The sequence below is a fragment of the Chiroxiphia lanceolata genome, chromosome 13 (assembly GCF_009829145.1).
Source record: "Chiroxiphia lanceolata isolate bChiLan1 chromosome 13, bChiLan1.pri, whole genome shotgun sequence".
Lineage (NCBI taxonomy): Eukaryota > Metazoa > Chordata > Aves > Passeriformes > Pipridae > Chiroxiphia > Chiroxiphia lanceolata.
Window position 1 is genome coordinate 10,019,312 of NC_045649.1, and position 23,314 is coordinate 10,042,625.

Sequence of the window (23,314 nt, forward strand, 5' to 3'; positions counted from 1 at the left end):
CGGCCCAGCCCCGACACAGCCCACAGGGACCCGGCCCAGCCCACAGGGACCCGACCCAGCCCACAGGGACCCGACCCAGCCCACAGGGACCCGACCCAGCCCACAGGGACCCGACCCAGCCCCGACACAGCCCACAGGGACCCGGCTCCTCCCGGGCGGCACCGCCTCTGTCCCGGCCCGCGTGTCCCCACGGCCGTGCGCGTTCCGCACACGGAGCTCCCTCTGCACGGCCGGGACCTGACCAACAGCCCCCTGCTCCACGCCGACGGAGCTCATCATCCTCCCTAAAGAATTCTTTAAAAGCTACAGATCCGCTCAGAACTCTTTTAACACATGAACTTCACTTCCTGCTGTTTCAAGGATACTCCTCAGATGAGCATTTCCCACTGTGGACCTATAAAGTTCTATTCAACAGGAATTTTCTCCATTTACATAAAGATTATTCAATAAGCAAAAGCCTAATAATCTCAAGGAAAATGTGGTATATTTAAATATTCACACGGATTCTTAAAAAACTTAGAACAGTTTAAGGATAAAGGAGTTGAAAACCAAGTCAACACGCTTGCATGATGCACACACTGGGCTCAGATCTTAGAGTTTATGGAATACTGATGCAATGATTATAAGATCATGGAAGTACAACTTTCAGTGGAGGCAACAGAACAACACACTGCAGTAATTTGTTTTGGTCACATAAAAAGTAAGGCTACAGTATCAGGGTAAAGAAGATTATCTTTAAAAATGCTTTCTTACTATTTGAAATCCAAGTCCTGTTCAAGGAAGACTTGTATCAGGACTTGAATACATGCCAATAATGCCCAACTACTATAAACAAAAACTACCAATTCAATACAAGGCTTCCTTCAGCCTCATCCCCAAACATGTAATATCTATCATCCCACCAAGTAAGAGTCAAGAAAGTTTCCGAGCAGAACAGAAAAGCTGAAGAAAACCTGCACAGAAACAGCTTTTGAAAAATTAAGAGCATGTTCTGCAGTGCCTGGAACAAGCCCTGGGCTCTGTCCTGCAGCACAGAGCTGTTCCCAGAGCAACCCCGGGGCCCTTGGACAGGTTACAGCTAATGCTGCACTTGCTTTGCTCCACTGCAGCAGGGTGTGCAATGCCTGAGGGGAGAGAGCCTTTGGAATCCCGGGCAGGTAACAGAAACACAGGGACAATGAAAAGACACAACCAATCCACTGTTTGAAAAGCTCTGCTGAGGCTCAGGCCCAGGGAGAGCAGTTTCAAGTGAAGTTCACAAAGATGCCGTACTTGACATGCCAGGGAATTAACAACAGTATACAGGACTGCACTGATACCCTTTCAGCTTCTCACCTTTCCAAGGTGTTACCTCCAGACACATTCTAGAAATCACATCTCCTGCGCTTCACTGGAAAACAGGGCACCTTTGACAAATCCAACTTAACACCAGCCACTTCTCTCATATCAGATATCGTATCTTCTCTCACATCTTCACCCAATCAAAACTAGACTTGCGTTTAACACTTTAATTTGCTTTTGAGAGGGTAACTGAATATTAGTTTTGGAACAAAAAAAAAAAACCACACAAAAGTTCTGTATAGTCATCTGATGGATGGAAGGGGGAAAAAATCTCTCATCACACCTAAGCATGATACAAGGACAGATAAAATGATTTATCACAAATGTCTATGTGATGGATAAAATATTTTTTTCTATTACATTTCAGAACTAACTGAATTCAGAGACTTCCATTCAAAATGCACTCCTAATGCATTACAGCCACCACCAAACAGAAAATCTTTCAAGTTTTTCAACTGTACAATCATATTTGAAAATGAGACCTTTTTAAACACAATACCCTGTGTACAGAGCACTGGAAATGAGAATAAGACAGTGTTCAAAGTTGTGAAAAACACAGGTTACTTTTTTCAAGATGCAATACAAGCAAGAATGTAAAAACACAAAAGCTAATTAACTGTTCTAAATACTCATGAAACAGGTGTTAATAAGAACTCAAGATTTAAGTAGCATTAGGCTAACTCTTTGTGAAAAAACCTTTGGATACCATAGTTTTGTACCACTACTGCTCAATTATGAGAACTCAAACTACTGAGGACATCATCCTATGGAAAAGCCAGCTCTTCTATTACACATACTTACTATTTCTGAAAGTAATTGTCCAAGGAATCTACCTTTCCTCTGTCCCCTCTTGCACTCATAATTGTCAACACACAGCAAAACAGAAGGGAAAGAAGTTTTAGCAAACTCTGTTGAAAATAATATATATTGTCCTCACCACCACCTAACTCACACTTCAGCAGTCAAAACACATCCAGTGTATTATGCACAGATTGTATTAGAGAAAAGTTTGCAAATATTTTAAAATAAATTAGTATCTTTAATTTCTGTTTAATTTAAAAGACATTTTAGGGCCCAAAGTTTTTCCACGTTGAAGTCCATCAACAGTTTATCTCTTACAACTCTCGGGAGATGTCAAATCCCAAGGGCCCAGCAGAGTCAGCACCAAACACAGGCCTGCTCCTGCAGCTCTGACCCCCTGGACACCGACGTGGTGCAGCCCTGCTCAGCCACAGCCTCTGCACCTCCTGGCCTACTTCAACACTTTTACAAGGCAGTTCATGACATAAATTATTAATCAACTATATAACACAATAATGAATCATGAATTTTTTCAACCCTTCCAGACACTGTTTTCTTTAGTGCCCTTAACTATGCTATTTATTTCAGACACCTCAGGGCTTTCTCTTTTTCTGCATAATAAGCAACAGCTAGATCAATCCAATGTAACACAATACTATAAAATAAGACCAAAATAAAATTACAAAATTTACAAAAAGTTTCATGATGATTTCCTTTTCCAAATTATCATCTGTCCAGCTCATCTCCTTTCCATACACAATTTCAACACTTCCCACTACCTCGCAGTGACCCAGTCTGCCTGAAATTGTAGCTATCTTTTTTCCTTGCACCTCACCCTACCAACCCCGCTTTCCAATCACCAGGAAAGGAGATCCCAGTGGATTCACACAATCATGGAATCAGTTATTGTCTTCATGGCTATCCCTGCAGTGAGCCACCAGCCCTTAACGCTCAGTGTTTCTGATGTTTATCACACGTGTTCCCCTTACACACTACGGTCACCAACTGAGTCACGGCTGGGGGACAATCCAGATCCTCTCCAAATTCAACACATACCATGTGGCAGATGCAGACACAAACAGCACCATGTAAACACAAACAGTATTATTACACCCACCAAATGGCAGTGACCTGTTTCTAATCCAACACAAGCCCCTGAGTTTGGCTAGTGCTGTTTGATTTCTGCTTCATCACTAACACTGTTTCTCCTCTATAGATATGCCAGAATATTAAACATCAACCCAGGAGGTGCTTTTTTTCTAGCTATAAAAGATTTTCTACAACAACTTTGTAATGTAAAATTAAGAAGGAACAGTGTCCTATAGAAGATATACAACAACCACATAAAAATTACATCCGCAAACAACAACTATGACTGAAGCGTTAATTTTTAAATGCAACAAAGAAGTCCACCAATTATAAAAAGTGAATAACTTGTAGCCAAACAGAGCTTCAACATCCAATTTAACATGGAATACTGGAGATTATACTGCTGTGCTACTCCAGCCTTGCAAACAAAGACAACCTGAGGAACACAGTTTTGAGAAAATATAACTATCTGATAAAACCTCAAAAACTAAAAATGTCTGTTCACTGGCCAAAACCTGAGTTTGTACCATTCCCTCTGTACTGTATAATCGGAGAACATCCAAGCCTTCCTAGGTCTTAGAGTTATATGCAGCACTAAATAAGAAAGTAGGCTTCTTTGGAAATTCAGACCATCAACAAATTATAAAGCAAAATAGAACATTTATGTCTCTTGTCTTTTGAACTTGGAAGGAAAGGCAGCAGGACAGAAAGCAAAAGCTAGGGGAACTATCAAGGAAAGTCCTGAAAATTCAAGCTACACTAAAACCAATTTACCAAATGCCACTGTGAGAAAAAAGAAATTCAGCAATACATTAAATAAACTGGTATAAGCAACAATATTGAACATTATTGATACCTGGCAATCTATTATAATAAAAAGAAGTTAAGCCTCAAAGTAGCTAGTGAAACTATACATGGTTAATCAAAGCAGCTAGTGAAACTATACATGGTTAAAAAAAATACAGAGAAAAGCTCCATTATTTAAATACAAATCAAAACTAAGCACTTGCATTAAAAAGACATGGACCACTTCCAAACTGGACTTTACCATATTTTTCATTTGCATTTTTAAAAACAAGACAATAACTTATCTGTGACACTGCCAAATCCCACATCCTACAGAGGTGTGAAGATGGGGATGAAGAAACACTGCCCAAGGCTGTATCCTGTGTGCTCTTGTGTGGTACCTGTGACAAAAGCCTTCTCTTTCCTGCCTTCCCTGAGTCCCTGCTCTGTGTCCCTAGTGCCAGTCAGCCAATGACACAGGACACCTGCATTCCCAGCATCCCACACATGGGCCTACAGCACCAAAAACCAGGGGATGGACTCAAAGCAGGAGCTGTCCCACACAACCTTCTCAGGCACCAAATGGACCCTGCCCGTCTGGAGCTGCCATGGTCTGGGCACGGGACAGCTCATGGAGATAAAGCAGAAGTACAGGTCTCAAAGATGGCAGAACCTAAGAAAATAAAGAAAAATTTCCTATGAAAATACAGGTATCTCTATGCAAACAATACATAACAGGGAAAACAGTTTTTAATTTTTTAGTAATACCTAGCTTCCTTTCACTGTGAAAAGCACACACTGAACTGAGCTGCATCAGGATCATCTTCCAACAATAATTCAGCCAAATAATGTCTATAAACACAGGGAGATAGTTAACTTTTAAGAAGTTCTAGACACACAATGCTGCAATAAAAAGTAAGAGGCATACAGGAGGATCAGCTACAAAGTGAATTAGTAACAGCACCAGAAAAAAAAAAGGCAAGTTATTTTTCATGCTCTAACACATACTCCCTTTCAGAAGTATCTAAACAGGAAGCACTTAATTGTTCTACAAGGTATCATAGATGGGCTCTGTACACAATCACACTCTATTAGAATTAAAAAAAGGAAAAACAAAACAAACCCAAATCCCTCTGTAAACATTCACAGCAAATCCTACCAAGTGTGACACTTTGGGGGCTGTATTTCTCTCCTCAGTCTGATTTTGCAAAGCCTATGTTCTCCACTGCATGCTGTAACTGCCATGCAATATTGCATCACCATTCCTGTGTCTGTGGCAGACACAGGGAAGAGGGTGTGGCATGGAAGCACCTACCTTAATTCAGTAAGGCTCAACTACACCAGTACCTGCACTTTGATGCGTCTTCACTTACAAAGTCTTTCTGTGATAACTATTCCAATTCAAATTCATGCTCAATATTTTCCCTGCATAACTTAACAGTACTAGGGAGCAGACCATCAAAATAACCACACCTGACCAAGGAGGCCTGCAAAGAGAGGCTGGCCTACAGAAGAGCCTGACCACGACACAGAAAGCCACTTGTAGGAAGAGTCAGGACAGGATGACCTACATTGACTATTTTTATAAAGATCCCTCCATGTTGTTCATTGCTGAGGTTCATATATATTTCCATTTTATATAATCATTTATTCCTGTGATTCTTCATTTGTTCTGTATTCTTGTGTGCAGTCCTGGTGACAGTGAAGTCCTGTAAAGAAGGGCAATCTAAACTCCAGAGGGCAAATATGGAGGGGAGGGCCTGGGGAACAGAGATATTCATTCCAGAGAACAGACCTTGGTGCCCCAAGGTATGGCAGATATGGAATCTACACATAAATAACACCCAGCATTGTAGAACACAGACTAGTGACACTGGAGGCCTAACTTTTAACTCCTCAGAAATTATGAATTTTTCAGAACCTCTAGTATTAACATACACAGATTCTCTAGTCATTCTGAGTGAGAGTTTTTACAAATCTGGGTTTTTCTTAAATCCATTTAACCTTCAGAAGAAAGAATATTTGGAAGAATGTCCAATAAAGATACACAGACACACATCACAAAGACAATAAAACACAACATTTAAAATTTAAAGGATCAAGTCTGTATTTTTAAAATGGACATTTCTGCATTTTAGAAGTAAGATTTTCCTAGTATGCTACTCCTTCAAAAGGAGAGCTGTGGAAATCTAAGATAGGCCACAGGCAGAAAATAGAAAACACTGAAATTATCTACATTGAAAGAAATATACAGCTTTAGTAAAAAAAGTACAAAATTAGAGTGAGATTTTCACATTTCTGATGGTTCCACTCTTTTCAGTACTTCATTTCTTTTAACTCCCACCTTCTGCATGTCTTGTGTTTCTAGCATCCATTCCTTGAAGCACGTGTGCCTCAGTTAAAATCAATACTGTTTTATTTAACTTAGTTTTTCTCCACTCATCCACTCTGAATCAACTGTTTCTGTAAAACTGTGGAACAAGGATTCAACTACCACAATAATAAATATTTTTTAAAATCATTATTACAACATTACTCAAATTCTCAATCTTGGCTACTGCCAAGTCTGTAGCTGAGACTGGTCACTCTGCTAAAGAAAGCAACAGTCTACAGCTTTTCATCAGAACCTCAGGTTTAAAATGCAGCTTTATCTCCCAAATAAGAGCTCTTTCCCAGCAAGTGTCCAGCCTGAGCACAGTGACCAGGAATGGGTGGAACTGCTGACTGCACAGAGCACCAGGTTACATGACAAGACTGAGCATTCCTTGAAACCTTAAAAAATCCCCAACCAAACCCACGATTAGTGGTACTAGAGCAGAAGTCTGTGGCAGGGGAGACCTGGGGTTAGTTCCTGCTCTGTCACAAGCTTCTGAGTCACCATGGGCAAGTACTTCCCTGCTTCTTACAGGTTTTAAGCTACCACAAGTAGCTGTGAGCCTCAGACATTAATGCAAAGGGAATGAAACGACTTGATAAGGATACTAAATTAACCTTGTTAGACCTTATTCGAATTTACTTCAGGTTAGTAATAACTAAATATCATTACACACCAAAAGACACTGTTAAATTATTTAACATCTCAGTTTTTATAGTTAGCAATCATCAGACTTCAATCACTGTTTACTTTCCAACTCCTGCTCACATATGGATAACTGCCCTCTCTTCACTCCAGTATTCTGTAATTTAAAGAGACAAATTAGGGAGACATTGGTAACACCCTTCTCACTACTTCTATAGTATCTAATATGAAGGCCTCCTGATTTTATGAAAGGTAAATAAAGTAACCTTTCTTAAGAGGGATCCTTGTATTACCAAAAAAATTCCCTCAGCTTTTTTTTGGGAAGCTCCAAGTACCCAGATTCTCAAGCAAGTGATTCAAATTCAACAGAAAAAAGCTCTTAGGCAAGAGAAGCACACGTTCTTTTACTGCCATTAAATTCTGACCAGGTACATCTCAAATGCCAAGTAAAATGCACTCACTATTTCACTCATCTGTATTGCCTGAAAAATGCTTCATGGCATACAAAATTAAAATTCCACCATAATCACTCTGAAGTCAGGCCTGAGTCTGCACCAGAAATTAAAACACAAGATATTATAAAAGGTTTGGAAATGACAGGTGTAAATGTATCTTTCTGCTACTTCACGTTCTCTTTATCTGCACTTCCTAAATGCAAGACTTATCATTATGTCCTTCTCTGTAAAATATTGTCCTCTCCTCTATTATGTAGTAAAAATCAAAACCTGAGTCTATGTTGCAGTGCTGAATCCTGAACATCAAATCCCAGCAGTGACTCACTATCTAAAGCACAGCTGTAAACTTCAGTACTTTTTAGCCTTTTTCTTTTACAGGAGTGTTACCAAAATACAATAGGTTGGAAGGTCAAGCATTCAAAAATTGGGAAATAAAAAATGTAAAGCTCCATGGACAACCCTAATCCTACTCCCTCATATTCTCATTAGGGAACAGCTTCATGAAATGCTCTTTTTGCCCACGCTCAACTCCAGTAGTAGACAAGCACCTGTGTCCATGGAAGAACTAGGATGGTACACGGAGGAACAACTTTGGCTTAAATGGAACACCTGATCTTAAAATAAAACTGTTTAAGGCAGCAGCTGGTTTTAATATGCACAAAAGTGTTCTTAAAATTACTGCTTTACAGGTGCTGTTTTAGAAGAATGTCCATTTTTTATTTGTAAAATTTCCTTTCTAATAATTACACTCGACCTAGCACAAAGGCAGACTAAAATTTTATAGTACACCATCAACATCTGCCAGCCAAATGATTCCCTGGTCACACCTGTGCAACCAGTCTCCAAATTACATCCTCACCACACTTGTGTAATCACACAGATACCGGCCACGGAGGGAAGAACCCTACACGAATTAACTCTCCACTGAGTTAACGCCTTCATGCACTAAAAAGAGGGGAAAATTCCTGTGAAGGAAAGTCATTTTGTGACTCTAAAGATTTTTATATAAATATATGTGCATTTATATTTCAAAATAAACGGTCATTCAGAAATCAAAATATTAGCTGAGCAGAGCATTTTCACAGCTTTTAAAAGCAGACAACTGCACATAAGAAGATAGAAAGGAGCAAAATTTAAGGCTCAAGTACAGGCAAAAGTGAACAACTTTATATGAATTTAAAAATTAGGTTATATACCTATCAACACATAAATGCATATCAAAGCACGTTTCACACATAATTTCCAAAACAATATTAGGTAATTTAAGAAGATTAAAATATGAAACTGTAGCAGACCTATATCTGGTAAAAAAAAAAATGACAGGAGGTAGTGAGGTTTCAAAAAAAAAAAAAATCAGAATCCATTTTTACAGAACTAAGGACAGGATTAAGGACTATCTAAACTGATACAGGGAGTTACAGCCATTATCTTTCAAAGAGAAAGTAGCAACATTACATGTTTTAAAGGTTCTTAAATATTTTAATAGCACTTTTAAGAACTGCTCAGTTACAGTATTTCTTAAGAGCTTTCAGATACCATTACAAACCCGTGAAGAACATGGTTTATCTACAGCACAAAGAACACTCCAGCAGGTAGAGGCTCCCCAGTGCCAGGCACTCACAGAGCATGTCAGACTGTACCACCACTTCCACACCAAGCAAAAGGCTGCCACCAACCCCAGTGGTTGTGCTGCCTGCCTTGTACCACCAGTTTTCTTTCTTTTTAAGGTAGTGGATTCAACAAGATCAGTCTTGCACAACTACCTGAGCACTGGCACACCAGGAAGACACCAAGACCAAGTGGCAAAGGAGGTCCTGGCCATTCCTTGTTAGCCCCAAGTCTTCACCTACACTGCTCCTGAGCACACCCACAGCTCCTGCAGCACAGCTGAACCTGTGTTACCACGCAGCTCTGGGCAGTGACCCAGCAAACAGGTACCCATTCCTCACAGGCAGACAGTTTGCAACTAAACTGGGGACTAAAACTGCCCCATTCACACTGGTGGCAGGAACACTGCAAGTTACCACTGGCAGTCCGACAGAAACTGTTTTTAGCTACTGCAGAACTGTACCCTGGATGTGCCACAGCTTGTGCAGTGCTACACCTTTCTATTATTTCTTCTTTCCTAACTCTGATGTGTTAACAGCAAATAACCACATATTTTAGAAATAATGTTGACTTTTAGAAAAATCATAGCAAAAAATGATTTTTAAACCCCATTTCAAACTAATACCTACATCACATTTCAGCATGAAGCAAGGTGTACTAAGAATTACAAAACAGAACTCAGAAACTTCATTTCAGTTGCCAGCCCCTTGCAAAATATAGAAGACACAGAACTTTCCCTCATGAAAGATGTAATACAGAGCAAACAGAAACCAAAAATTATGTCTTTTAACACATGTACATTTCTAAGCTAGACACCAGTTCTAGCAATTTTTATGCAATTTATTTTCAAGCTGTCCCTCCTCTAGTATAACTGTAAATTGTTTCAAAATACTCCTACTGCAGTTAAAACGTTTGGACAATCCTTACATGAGCAAAATTTAACATACAATTTTCCTTCATATATAGTTTTCCTTTTACATATTTCATCTGACCACATGTTTGAACATGACTCTTGAAAGCATGGCATTTTAAATGCTCTTCCTTGACAGCATAAAAAAAAAAAAAAACCTTGAAAAGCAACTGTGGTCTTTCATCAAAGACTAAATTACGCTTTGCTTCATTTAGTACTACCTGCAAGAACTGTAGAAAAGGACCTTAAAATATTTAACTTAAAGATTTCATGCCACTGTGCTTGGTTTTGGTTGGAATAGAGTTAATTTTCTTTGCAGTGGCTGGAATGGGGCTGTGCTTTGGATTTGTGCTGGAAGCAGTGCTGATAAACACAGAGATGGTTTTGCTGTAGCTGAGCAGAGCTTGCACAGCATCAAGGCCTTTGCTTCTCACACTGCCCCAGCAGAGGGGAGGCTGGGGGTGCACAACACACTGGGAGGGGACACAGCCAGGACAGGTGACCCCAGCTGACCAAAGGGATATTCCAGACCATCTGGTGTCATGCTCAGCACACAGAGCTGGGGGAAGGAGGAGGAAGGGCAGGACATTTGGAGTGATGGCCTTTGTGTTCCCAAGTAACCATCACCCATGATGGAGCCCTGCTTTCCTGGCCATGGCTGAACATCTGCCTGCCCACAGAAAGTGGTGAATGAATTCCTTGTTTTGCTTTGCTTGTGTGCACAGCTTTTCCTTTACCTGTTAAACTGTCTTCATCTGAATCCACAAGTTTTTTTCACTTCTACATTTCCAAGTCTCTCCTGGATCCCACAGGTGGGGAAGTGAGAGTGGCTGCGTGGTACTTACTCGCCAGCCAGGGTTAAACCACGCCAGCCACACAAACCACAGTTCAAAGAACTTCTGTTTCACTTTTAAGGAGCTGATGACTAATTTTTTAAGCAGCAGAAGTTATCACTACTCTCTCCCTCTTTTTCTTCATCTCTCAGCAAGGTCATCAATTGCTACAACAAAAGATACAAACATGTTTCTGGATAAGTCAAACCAAAAAGGAATAGTCAACAACAACTGTCTGTAGAGCAATTTGCTGCTCTTTTTATAACAGTTTCCCTGGAATATATCCATGGTAATTTTATAAAATCCATTTCCAGATGCAATAGGACAAATACAGGCTTTACCTTTTAAAAAATATTTTACTTTCTCACTGAAAACACAGACAACCTCAGTTTTTGTATTCAGCTTCTACAAAGAAAAACAAGTCAAAATCAGAAGTGGACCATTTGGTTAGCTGTAATTATCTAGCACTTTATCTGATTAAAGTACTGTGGAATTAGTAACCAAATCTCTCATTATTCCTGTGATAACACAAAGAATCACCCTTTCATATATTCACTCACATAGGCATATATTTAAAATAGTTGTCCTGAGTATTGCAGAAACACAGTATGCAGTTTGGATCAGAACTGGAATATATATCTATAGTGGCATAAAACTTAAAGAGTTAATGGGGCATTAATGCCAGGTTTTGTCTTCCTGCTTTAGTTAACAGGTAAACATACCATAGCTTGATATCAAACTGCCCCAAGTCAATGATTTCGGAAGATTTTTGCTACGTGCAATTAAGTGCTAATAAGAAAAACTCAGATAAATCTGAAGTAACAGCTCATGGTAACAACACAGTATATATGCCTATCAGCTCCCAGTCCATGTTGTGATACTGTACACAGAAGACATACACCAGAATTACATTTTTGTCTTGACACCGAACATTTAAGAAACATACATTTTGAAAAAGGGTAAACTGCTTACAAGAAATTTTTTTATTAATGAAACAAAACATTTTACTGAGGTGATATCTCTCTAACTGTTGTGTAGTTTAGTTAAAGTCAAAAGGGGTATCTCTTACTAACAACTAGTTTTCACTTTTCTTTATGCTAACTTGCCTTCAAAAACCAAAGCAACAACAACAAAAAAGGATCCAGAAAAAAAAAAATCTGCATCTACACTGTTCATGATGCTTAAGACTGTAAACTTCAGAGATGAGATCCTAAGGTTTAGGCACCACATGATGGCTGAGATGAACCAGCATCCTCATTCACTGCTGCTGCTTTCTGCAGCAGGTAACACCAAAGCACCAGGCAGGAACCCAGGTAACTGCAGTCAGCAGCTGGAGACACCGTTTGCACTTTGGCTTTCTGCAGACTGGGCACATGCACTACAACTGAAGGACTGAGTTCTTTAGATGTGTCCAGAATTACAAATACCACTGATTCACCTTGACCAATCTGGTTGGCTCCCATAACTGAGACAATCACTTAAGCAAAAAACACACTGATAATCTATTTGGCAAAACTCGGTCCAGCTCTTAAAGCTGACACTTACACAGCTACAAGCACTATTACCACAGAAAAATAGAGCAAAGCAATTCTAACTTAAAATTAGGAACATCATGTTCCTCATAGCAGTTGCATGCATAGTCTTCCAGACTGTTTCATCTGAAGATCAGAGTTCATAAAACTGTCCTACTTGATTTCTTTGAATTTTGAGACCAAAAAGAGTTTCTTCTCATATGAACATGCTCATGCTCCCCCCTCTTCCACATTAGAGGCAGGTGTCTGACATCAGAGCAGGATTTCTTTCTCAATTCATACTAAGCAAACAGTAAAAACTCTATTCAACCTAACTATCAAAAGTACTCATGTTATTTAAAGTATTTACTTTCCTTAGTTCACACCTACTTAGTTGGAGCCACTGAATTTCTGAGCTAACTCCTTTAGTACAGTCTAATTAGACTGTGGCATTAAAACCTTATCAACAGACGTGACACACTAATGGTTAAGATACTTCATCACAACATGCACTTCCAGGTCAAAAATGCCCATCATTTCATCAGTTCCAGAATTCTTGGGTCACAACAGATTTCTAAAACTGTACCACTGATGGATGAGCCTTATCCTTGTCCTTTCCTACATAATTTTTCACTGCTCTGAGAAGTACTAAGGCTATTTAAGAACATCAGTTTCCACTGACAATAACATAATTATGATTTCTAGCATTCGATTTTTACACCAATGTTACAGCACAGAACAAATGATAAAAGTAGAACTAATCGACCTATGCTTTAGGTATATGCCCCAAAGTTATTTTCTGCAACAAATGAGTAGCCCAGAAATCCAAGTTTTATCCTAAAACCCTCTCTGTATTAGTCTACCTGTATCCCAGTAACTCAAATCATCTTGCAGACCAGCTTGAATAAATCAGGGTTGAGAAGACTCCCTTCCATTTTCCCTACCAGTGTGGAATGCACCGTGCTAACCTCGAGTTTGGGAGGGAGATTAGGAGACAACTGAAACTATGTCCCGCGTGGAATATCCCATGTCCTCCATGACCTAGTCCAGTTTAGCTATGGGCTTCCTAACAGACACTCATCTGCCAGGTTAAACAAATTAAACCACTTTATTTATTTAGCATATGATTAAACTGCTTTCAGCGGAAAGGCAATATTCACCCAGACTGGTTGAAATAGAGACTGCAGAGAGAATATTGGAGAAATATTGTATGAACGTGAGCTTATAACAAAAGTGCCACCAGTTCACCACTGGAAAAAGAAACTCGATGAATAAATACTCAGAATGCTTTGCCTTTTACTACAAACACTGTTGTTTCCCGTCCTTTTAAAACCGTGGAGAAGGGTTAAAGAACGAAGATCTCCAGGCGTTTAATTCTGCAGGGGAACCCGAGGGACGAGCCAGAACCTCCCTCCCTCTCTGCCCTGCCCGGATTAGGTAAGAGCCAGCCGCGCTCCCGGGGAATGTCACGGCGGGGCCACGAGCGGCCCATTTCCCGGGGCAGCCCGTTCCCGGGCCCGCCGTGGCCCCGCCGTGACCAGGCCGCCTCCCCGGGCCGCGCCGGCCCCGCCGCGCCGCCCGAGCACAAAGCGCGGCAGGGCCGAGCCCACAAAGCGAAGGGGCAGCCCCGGCCGGGCGGAGCGGGCCCGGGCCGTGCCGCCGCCCCCGACCCACACAATGGCCCGGCGGAAGGGCCCGGGGCCGCCGCCGCTGCCCGGCCCCGCTCGGGCCCGCAGGCCCCGCCACAGCTCCGCCCGCCCGGGCCGCGCTTAGGCCGCGCCGGGGCCTTGTCCCGAGCCCGCCCCGCGGCCGCGCCGGGGCCTCTGCCGCGGGCGGCGGGGGCCGAAGGGCCGCGCCGGGCAGAGCCGCTCCCGCCGCCCCCGCGGCCGCTCGGGCTCCCCGGTGGGGCCGCGCTCACCTGTGTGCGCCGGGCAGGGCGGGACCCGCTGAGGCGGCCTTGGCTCCCCCGATGGGCGCGGGCTCCGTGCGGGGCCGACTCTCTGCGCTGCTCCGGCCGAGACGCTCCGTGCGCGGCCCGAGCCCAGCGCGCGCTCCCTCCCCTCGCTCGCTCCCTCGGCCGCGGGCACGCGCCGGCTGCGCCCGAGCGATCCCGATCCCGCCGGTGCCGCCTCCGCGCGAGCGCGCTCCCGAGGCGCGCTCCCGCCGCCCACCGCGCACGCGCGGGCCGCGCTCTGCCCCGCGCCCGGCCCGGGAACAAAGGCCGCGCTGCCCCCCGGGAATGCTGCGGGAACGCTCCGCGATCCCACGGGATCCCCGCCGGCCCCCGAGCCCCGGCAGAGCCGCCGCTCACCTGCGCCGCCGCGGGGTCACCCGGAGCCCTCTCAGCCAGCCCGCCCCGGGCGGCGGCCGCCCCGTGCTCGGCGCTGGGAGCGGGTGTTGGGACGCACCGGCATCCGCAGGGCCGGGGCCTCGGGGGCCACGCGGGCTCTGTCACGGGGACTCGTAGTTCTGTTTTAAAAAATAAAAAACAAACGCAAAGTGGCCTTTCCGAGAGAGGCCGGTACCGTCCAGCACAGGGTTTAATGGACTGCTGAAAACAAACCCCTCCTCCGGGCTCTGCACAGACTGTGCATCGTTCGGGTTGGGTCCCCGTCCAGCAGTGCCCTAAATACATACCTAAGTTTCAGCACATAAACTGGATGGAATAAATGTAATTACTGGTGTGCTTACATATACTTTGTTGGATTAGGACCCTGTTCATCTGCGGAAGCTATTCAGAGGTTTGCCAGAGGAGAGACACTTGTTTATTTTCAGTAAAATATTTAAAAATATGTGTTTGCTATCTTATTTCCATTTTTTTGAATGACTGAAGCATTTTCTTGGCCAGTTTAATTGATTATCCAGATGGTTCTCAGTATCCTCCTCATTCCTTTTGATGACCAGTAAAGCACTTCTTTTTGTATAACATTGCTACGTTGAATCTGCCAAGTCTGCTCTTCAGAGATTTTTGTGATTAGTTTTAAGGCAGATTCTCAAAAATACATCACTATAGTGATGCAATGCAATATGTACCAAAACCACTCTTTAAGAATCCCCCCAAGTATGGATAATATCAATTATTTATTGTCAAAGGATGGCAACTACAGGAGTTTAACTTTGCACATAATTTCTCCCTGCACACCTTGTAGCTATGCAGTGATTATTGAGCCTTTTCCTTTAAGTATTCATGGGGAGTGATACACTGGCAGTGACTGCCAACTCATCTTGGGCTGACTTATTGAATACTTAAAGAGATATGATTAAGTAAGGTACTATTTTTGTCCTGGATAGGAAGGGCACAATCCTGAAGCAACATATTCTCAATATTAAATTTTTTCCCCACCTTCAATTTTAGTACAGAGTAGGGCTAATCATTTGATGTATTTTTAAACATATGGAAGTCTATTCAACGGTGGAAACTTCAAAAAAGGTAGTATCCTATAGAGAACAAGGAAAAAAGTATCTGTAATAGTAACAGTTAGTATTTTTAGAGAACCAGAATGCTCATCAGTTCCGGTAATCTGTGTGGTCTCTACAAAGCATCTCTGTGGTTAACACTTTGATCCTGGGAACACACACTAACCTTTTGCTAAAAAGAGGCAAGTGACAGTCTCGCAGTCCTATATCAGATCAATGTGTTGCTCGTTGGTCAACATTACAAAGCATTTGCTTTTCCCTGGGTAGAAACTAGTTTCTTGGGCAGTGAAAGTAATTAAACCTAGTTTCTGGTGGGTTTTTCTTCTCTCTGACCTCACCACTGGAACCTCCCAATTCACTCCCACGTTCCTGCTAGCTCTGAAATGCCTCCAGCTTGCTCACCTGCCTGAACCCTTTGCAGCACCTCAGCTCGCTCATCCCTGTAACTGGAGGTGCCCCAGAGGGAACACCCAGCACAGCTCCTTCCCAGCTGTGTTCCACCCGCTGCTCCATGACCCAGCTCACACCTTCCAGCTCTCCAGACCAGTCACCTTTCCCTCCTCCCATCAGTAGGACCATTTATCTCAGTTTTCCTCCATTATTCATCATTAGACTTCCTTGTAAAGTTACAGGAACTGCAGAGTCTTTGAGACTCATTCCTCCCTCAGACTGGGGTGTCATTCACCCACAGGGTCAAGAGTTAGTAGAGAGGCCTGACTGGAATAGACCCCATAGCAGGTGGCACAAACTTCATTACTGTAGGAAATGAGGGCTAAAAGATCTCAAAGACACTTTAAGGCATCATCTAATCCATGTTCCTGCTCCAAGGTAGGATCAGCTATACCTTTGTTATTTCTACCAGAAGTTTGTATAAACATCTCATAAAAGTCATTCATAGATATCATTACATTATAATCTAAATCTCCCATTATAATTTCAGCTCATTCTTGAAACACTTCAGTGAACACAGGAACATCTTTTTTCCATTTCTCAGTTTTTGATGACTTTAATCTTCAGTAAATTACTTAAATTTCTTTCTGTCTACAGAGGTCTGCAAGACCTCTGATCATTCTTTTCTTTTCTCTCTGCATACTCTGCAACTGCTCCTTTTATTCTTTTTTTACCATAGTTCTGGCAACTGGACACAGCACTCCAACCGAGCCCCTTTTAAATGATGAGTAATAAAGGCTCACTGTGGAGGTGCCATTAAATTAGCAGTATCTGTTAACATAATAATTTTAAACCAAAGTTAAGCATCTTAACATCAAGTTTTACTGATTATTTTTTTATTCACATTATTTTTGTATGCATTGGTTACTAGGAAAAGTACCTACTGTCACTATGAAGTATATAATACTATTGTCATTGACGTTATATAGGGATGTAGGCCTATAGTTTAATGGGATTACTGTGTTTCCTTGCTAGACAATAATGTCTGCAGTTTCATTTTATGTAATAAAATACTTTTTTTCTCCTCTAAACTTTAGACAGTATCCTCTTCCTTAAAAGTCCTATTATTTAACATTCATTTAGTAAAAGGGATAAACTGGTTCCCGCCGTTTATATAAGTTACTGTAGTATTTTACAAAGTTAATATATTATTATACTATACATGAATTTTTATGTGAAAAGTCATTGGTGGTTATTTTATGTTTCTGTAAAACACATTTTTTGTTTTACAAATGAAGAAAGTACTAGACACATAGCAGCATTCTCTTGAGATGAAGAAATATGATTATCAATGGATAAATTTGCTATCAAATATTGTGTCTGGATCTGGTTTCTTAGGCAAAAACACTGCTGATCATTCAAAGTAACACTCAATCCTATGAGCTAAGTACCTACTCCCTCAGCAAAGCACCCAAACATAAATTCATTTCTAAGATTGTCTGTGACAACACTGAAGGTAGAAAAAATACACATGCTTAAGTGATTTTCCTACTTATAAAGTCTCTAAAAGTAATGAATTAATTTTTACCCAGTACCCTTTCCTAACTGCTTTTTTTATATATTGAAATGAGACCACTGAGCCCTTAAGAAAATTGAGTACATGGTGTCCAACAAAACACACATTTTGAGACTTGAGTAAATGAAGTATCTGAAGGTAACAGTACACTAATTAAAAATTAGTGATTACACAAGTTACAAAAGGACATGTCGGATCTCTACGCATCTCTTCATTCTGCAGTAGGGTGAGTTTGGTTTTTTTAATTTATATTCATCACTGCCTAGGCTGCTAAACATCTGTATTCCCAACCAGTTTATTTAGGGATCTTCTGGCAGCAAGAAAGTGAAAGAACAGCATGACTACTTAAAGCAGCTCATTAAAAAATAATCTTAGTTTTTCAGAGAAGCATCTATAGCTGTTTCATATGTCTGCTTGAACCACAGAGTCTGCATAGGAACCAAATTCTGAGCTAACAAGAACTCCATAAGAAAGCAACTTTGGATATGCTGAATCTCTTCTTATATAACATGCTGAACTAAACCTAGTTTGCAAGAAAGCAAAGAGATTCTCTGAAATAGGTGTGATATCCCACTCCTAACCTGCCTCGTACACACACAGCGTTGCTGACTCCTGTAATTTCACTGATAATACTTCATGTGACAAAGAGCTGGGGGATTTTTCCCTGCAGTGCTGCCTTTAACATCTGCAATATTCAAGCAATTTCCTCAAATTTGGTTTCCACTAAAATAAGTGAACAAACAAAACTTTCAAAAGTAAGAGCTAAAGTTTCAGAAGGCAAATAGAATTCAAAACGTAGTTTCAAAATAATAAATATTTCATTTTAAAGCTAATGTGTTAGACTGGTTGGATTTGCTGGTCCTGATGTACCAGTTGAGTTCATTGGATATACTCATAGAAACGATATGCTACATTCTATTATTAATTATAGTGTAGCTATGTACTAAGTCTTCAAAAAATTAAAAGACAGCCAGCCTGACAAACATCAGACTGATATTCTGTATTTTGTAATTATCATAATTGACTGATTTAACTATCTCAGTTATTTTATAGGGAACATTTTCCACTTCTGTTTGACTTTCATGCATCTGATTTATTTACCACATATGTCCTTTTTCAGGATTTATCAGAAGTTGAAACTGAAAGAAAAGGTAGAAGACAGACTTCATAGAAAGATTAGGAAAACAAAAGCATTTTTAGTTTAACAGTGGACACAAACAAAAAGAATCTTTTTAAAGTGAAAAAGATTCTAAATTATTTTTTTTAAAAGTTATTCTGGGCAGGAAAATGTGCCTTATTACCCTTTAAATCATATAAACACATTGCAGAAGCCTCTTTAGAACTGGAGATTTTAGGCAATCCCAAAAGCATTAATTCTTCAGAAGCACTACAGAAGTTAAAGCCTTCTTCCCCTCCTGATAAAGGCTGGCACCCTAACATTTTGTAGATATCCAGGCATACAGCAATCACAGGATTAGGCTGCATGTATTTTTTCTTTATGCAGCAATTATTTAAAAAACACATTTTAATAATCTGTCAGTTGACTGCAGGCCTGCTAGCAAATCTGATGGGTCACAGAGCTCCACAGAAATAGTTATGATCAGCATATTTCTAGGCAATTTTTACCTTGCAGTTTTAGGAGGGAAGCAAGTGACTGTGTACCAATGTGGGTGAAGTAATTAATCTAAATTCTGTTTTAGAACAAGCTCTGGTTTTTAAGACAGAAGTAGTACACTCTCAGCCACAGAAAGAGCCAGCACAAGCACTGTCCTCCTGAGGATCAGCATGAATCCAAGGAGAGGCTTAGGACCATCAGGTTATTTTGCAAGAATCTATACCTAGTCATTAGACAAAATACAATTCCAATCAGCCCTGACCTACTTTAGATTCCAGTTAACTAAATTTAAAAGCCTTTAAAAGCAATTAAAATATCCTGAATCATCCAGGTCTTATATGCTGTCTTCATTTAACTCCTTCTGAGTGATAAATGAGATGTATAATTATATAGCATATAATTATATAGCATAAATAAAATGGTATCACATTGGAAAAATTATATGGTCCTGAAGCACATGATATTATATAGAAATAACTTAATTACTACAAGTCGATTCACTAAGTGAACTACAGGATGTAAACCTGATTTTAAAATAATTTGAAACACAGACAATAACTTTTCCAGTTTTGAAATTTTCATGTCTGTAAGGCTGAACAAGCATTTTTTGAGGGCTTTCTTTTGTCAAGGTTTTTGGGAGCTTATGCCTGGGTGGAAGACATTATTCTTACACCATACCATGAAGAACAACAATACTGGACAGTCCTAGGTAATTAGAAACAATATAAAGCAGTAAGTCATCCATTAAACATGTTGGGGGTTTTGTGGATTTTTGTTGTTGTTTTAAGTCTGAGACTATTACCAGATCTGATTTTGTTTGACAGATAATCTCTATATACAAATAATCAGGTGCCAGCTAAAGCCTAATCATTATACAGAAAGTTCTGAACCAAAGTCAACACATCTTTAGTTTAATCCAGAAACAAACAGCAAACAGGGTATGCAAACACCTGTAGCTGGCACAAATAAGTTAGTTTTCAAGATGTATAGTCCCATACCAAGCAAATTAAAGGTAGTTTTTCTCTAAATTCTTACAGGTTGTTCCATTATATGGTTACTCACAGTTCAGGCAAACAGCCAATGTTTGGAGCCTTCCTAAAATGTTTCAGTCAGGAAGAGACCTGTATAGGATTTAGGTATGTCTTTGTCATAACCCCATTGATTTATGAAATAGTTGCCTTGAACATACTGGAGAAAAAAAGAAAGTGGCATCACTTTCCTTGCTTACAAATCCCTTTTTTTGCTTTTGTGAAATACCTCTGACAGAGCCTCATGGCTTTTCTTCAAGTTTTCTGATGAGAAAACACACACTAATCCCCATTTCTGTACTGCAACCAGCCTCCCAAGGCACATGATTAACACCTTGCTCAGATCCTGCCACGTCTCCCAGTTCCTACTGTTCTAGCTCTCCCAGCACACATAAATGTTCCATTGTTCTCCTCTTTAGCCTTTACTTATTGACAGCCCGTGACTGAGCACAGGCACAAACATTTGCCAGAAAAAAGACCATTTTGAGAACACCTCCAAAGAAAATGGTCATGCTTCCAGTCTTTTTTACCCTCTTTTCTTCCTCTATCCATACAAACAGGGACAAAAAGTCTCCTGGTTTTCATTTTCTGCATGAATCAGTAAGAATGAGAGCACTACCATGGGGAAGCCTGGACAAAGAAGAAAGGTTTGCATTCAGCTTTCAATGAAGGGGGATTGGAGAGTTTTGAATTTCCTGTTAGTAATTTTTCAGCAGAGTTCTGGTGGTCACCAAGATACAAATGCAGCAAGATCATATAGTACAGTAAGGGTTAACTTTACTTACATTTCTATTTCTGTTTAAAATACATTTTAAAAGCATTATCAATGTCAACAGAGACTTCTCACCAGAAATACATCAGCAAATGTACTGGATAAATATAACACATTAGGTGTTCTGGGAAAAGTGCAAAGTAGGGATATTTATTATCAGGGATCCTTTGTCATTCAACATTCCTGTTAATTTTACTGGGAGATAGTCTGAGCAGACACCACAGAGTGTACTGAGGATTATAAAATTGGAGTGGGTGAAGCACAGAAGAAGCTGTTGGCCACAGAGAAATCTGATTACATGCATTATCCCTGACACTTCTGATTTACCAGAGAAGAGGGAAAATTACAAATGATAATGTTCTAGTTTTCACACCTGAGTACAGAGAAAGCTTGAGGCATTATAATGTTATTTGATATAAATGCCTAATTCATACTGCACACATCTTTTTTCCTTCCTACTGTAGTGTCATTTACCATTGTAGCACCTCTGTTTCCAGCCTCCCCATAGACTGCTGGTGCTGCACAGGAAAGCTTTTGAGGCTTCCTTTTATTCAACGAGGTTGTTATAAGAGAAAAAAAAAAAGAATTAAAACACAGTCTAGTTTGCAACAGGATAATTAAAAAAAAAATAATATGACAAGAATAGGTTCACCATCCCAATTAGGATGGTGACACTGACCATCAAGAATGTCACCATAATTCTCTCTGCTGAAGATGTTGGGTTTTTAATTCTTGTTATTTTTTGTTGGGGATAGGTTGTTTTTTTTTTCTTTTTTCATTTCTCTCAGTTGTGTGGAGAGGACAGCTCCCTGGCCAAGGTAAAAGACACTTTTGTAAAATTATTAGACTTGATTCATTAAACATTAAGCATATACACCAAAGTAAGCCCAAAATTAAATGTAAAATTCTGAGGTAGTTATAAATAAATCCATACTTGCTTTGATTATTTTGCACATTTGCTTAAAATGAAAAGCTCTTGGGAAGATCACACATTTACAGAGCTGCCTGAGAGAAAATTTATAGCTTGTCAGCTGCATAAAGATATCATCTTCCAAAGTATTTTTGGGTGACATGGTAACAACATTCAATAAGATATTAAACAGAAATCCTTTGCAAGCTGTGCCTGTGTTCACTGTGATACTGCTAAAAAGTTTATTTCTTTCTAAATGGAAGAAAGCAAGTACATCATTTGAACATCTGCACAGTGAAACACACATCCTTTTTCATAATTATGGAGCAAATTCTGCCCTGGCTGGCCCAGTGGGGATGAGGAGAACACTGCACAGCGCAGCCATTACCACAGGGACCTTGCAGACAGGATTGGATTCCAACAGGCACACCCCAGGGAGGCACTTCAAGACATGATAAAATACTGCAACCCTGTCTGCCTGCCTGGCCTTATATACAGTATTAGGGAAGCCTGCAACAGCACCTTCTTCTTTTAAATAATGTGCCATTGAAGCGGTATCATATCAAGTAGAGGTCTGCCACATCGTAGATCTTTAACATATTATTGTAACATGTGCTGCCTTAAGAGTGCTAATGGAAAAATCCCTAGTTTGTTCAGAACTTAAGCTCCAGAACACGGGAATTTCTGGCTGCAGAACTATTCTTGCTGTTGGGCATCCTACACATTCAGACAGTTTGGATGGGTGGTAGGGAAATCTACTGCACAGCAATAAAATCAGTCATCTCTGTATGAATTCTAAACTAGGCTATTCAGGGACAAATCTCAAACAAAGTGACTCCAATAGTTTCAACAAACATGTCTGTCCCTTTAGTTATCGCATTACAGACAATAATTTTCACAATCAATAAATTTCATCCTAGAGCTTACAATAAATAGTCCTTAGAAGCGTATTACAATGGGAAGTCCTGGAATGTGACCTATCCTGGTAACTAACCAAAGCAGAATCTTCTCCAGCTGCACATCAAAGCAGCTGTAAAACTTCTTTTAGCAAGGAATTAGAGTTCATTCAGAAAATCCAACTATTTTACCCTATCAAATTTCTCCTCATCATTGACTGTAGAGTTCCTACAGTGCTGCATCCAAAGTTTGGGGGTTTTCTTGTGGAGGTTTTTTTTGAGGCAGAGATAAATTTCAGAATATTCCTGAAAAACAGGAAAGAACTTCTTGACTCTAACTACTAAATCTGCCTCCCC

General features: G+C 40.6%; 1 protein-coding gene across 2 annotated transcripts in view; it reads right to left on the minus strand.

The window, feature by feature from the left end:
- SIAH1 (siah E3 ubiquitin protein ligase 1) overlaps window positions 1-23,314 on the minus strand; it is a 67,274-nt gene that overhangs the window by 7,076 nt on the left and 36,884 nt on the right. Inside the window, exon 1 of one of the 2 annotated variants that reach the window (XM_032700751.1) lies at window positions 14,272-14,440. The exons of the other annotated variant lie outside the window; for it this stretch is intronic. The gene's annotated coding sequence lies outside the window, so the exon portion shown is untranslated. Of the gene's footprint in view, window positions 1-14,271; window positions 14,441-23,314 lie in introns of those variants that run through there. 2 annotated transcript variants of the gene reach the window in all.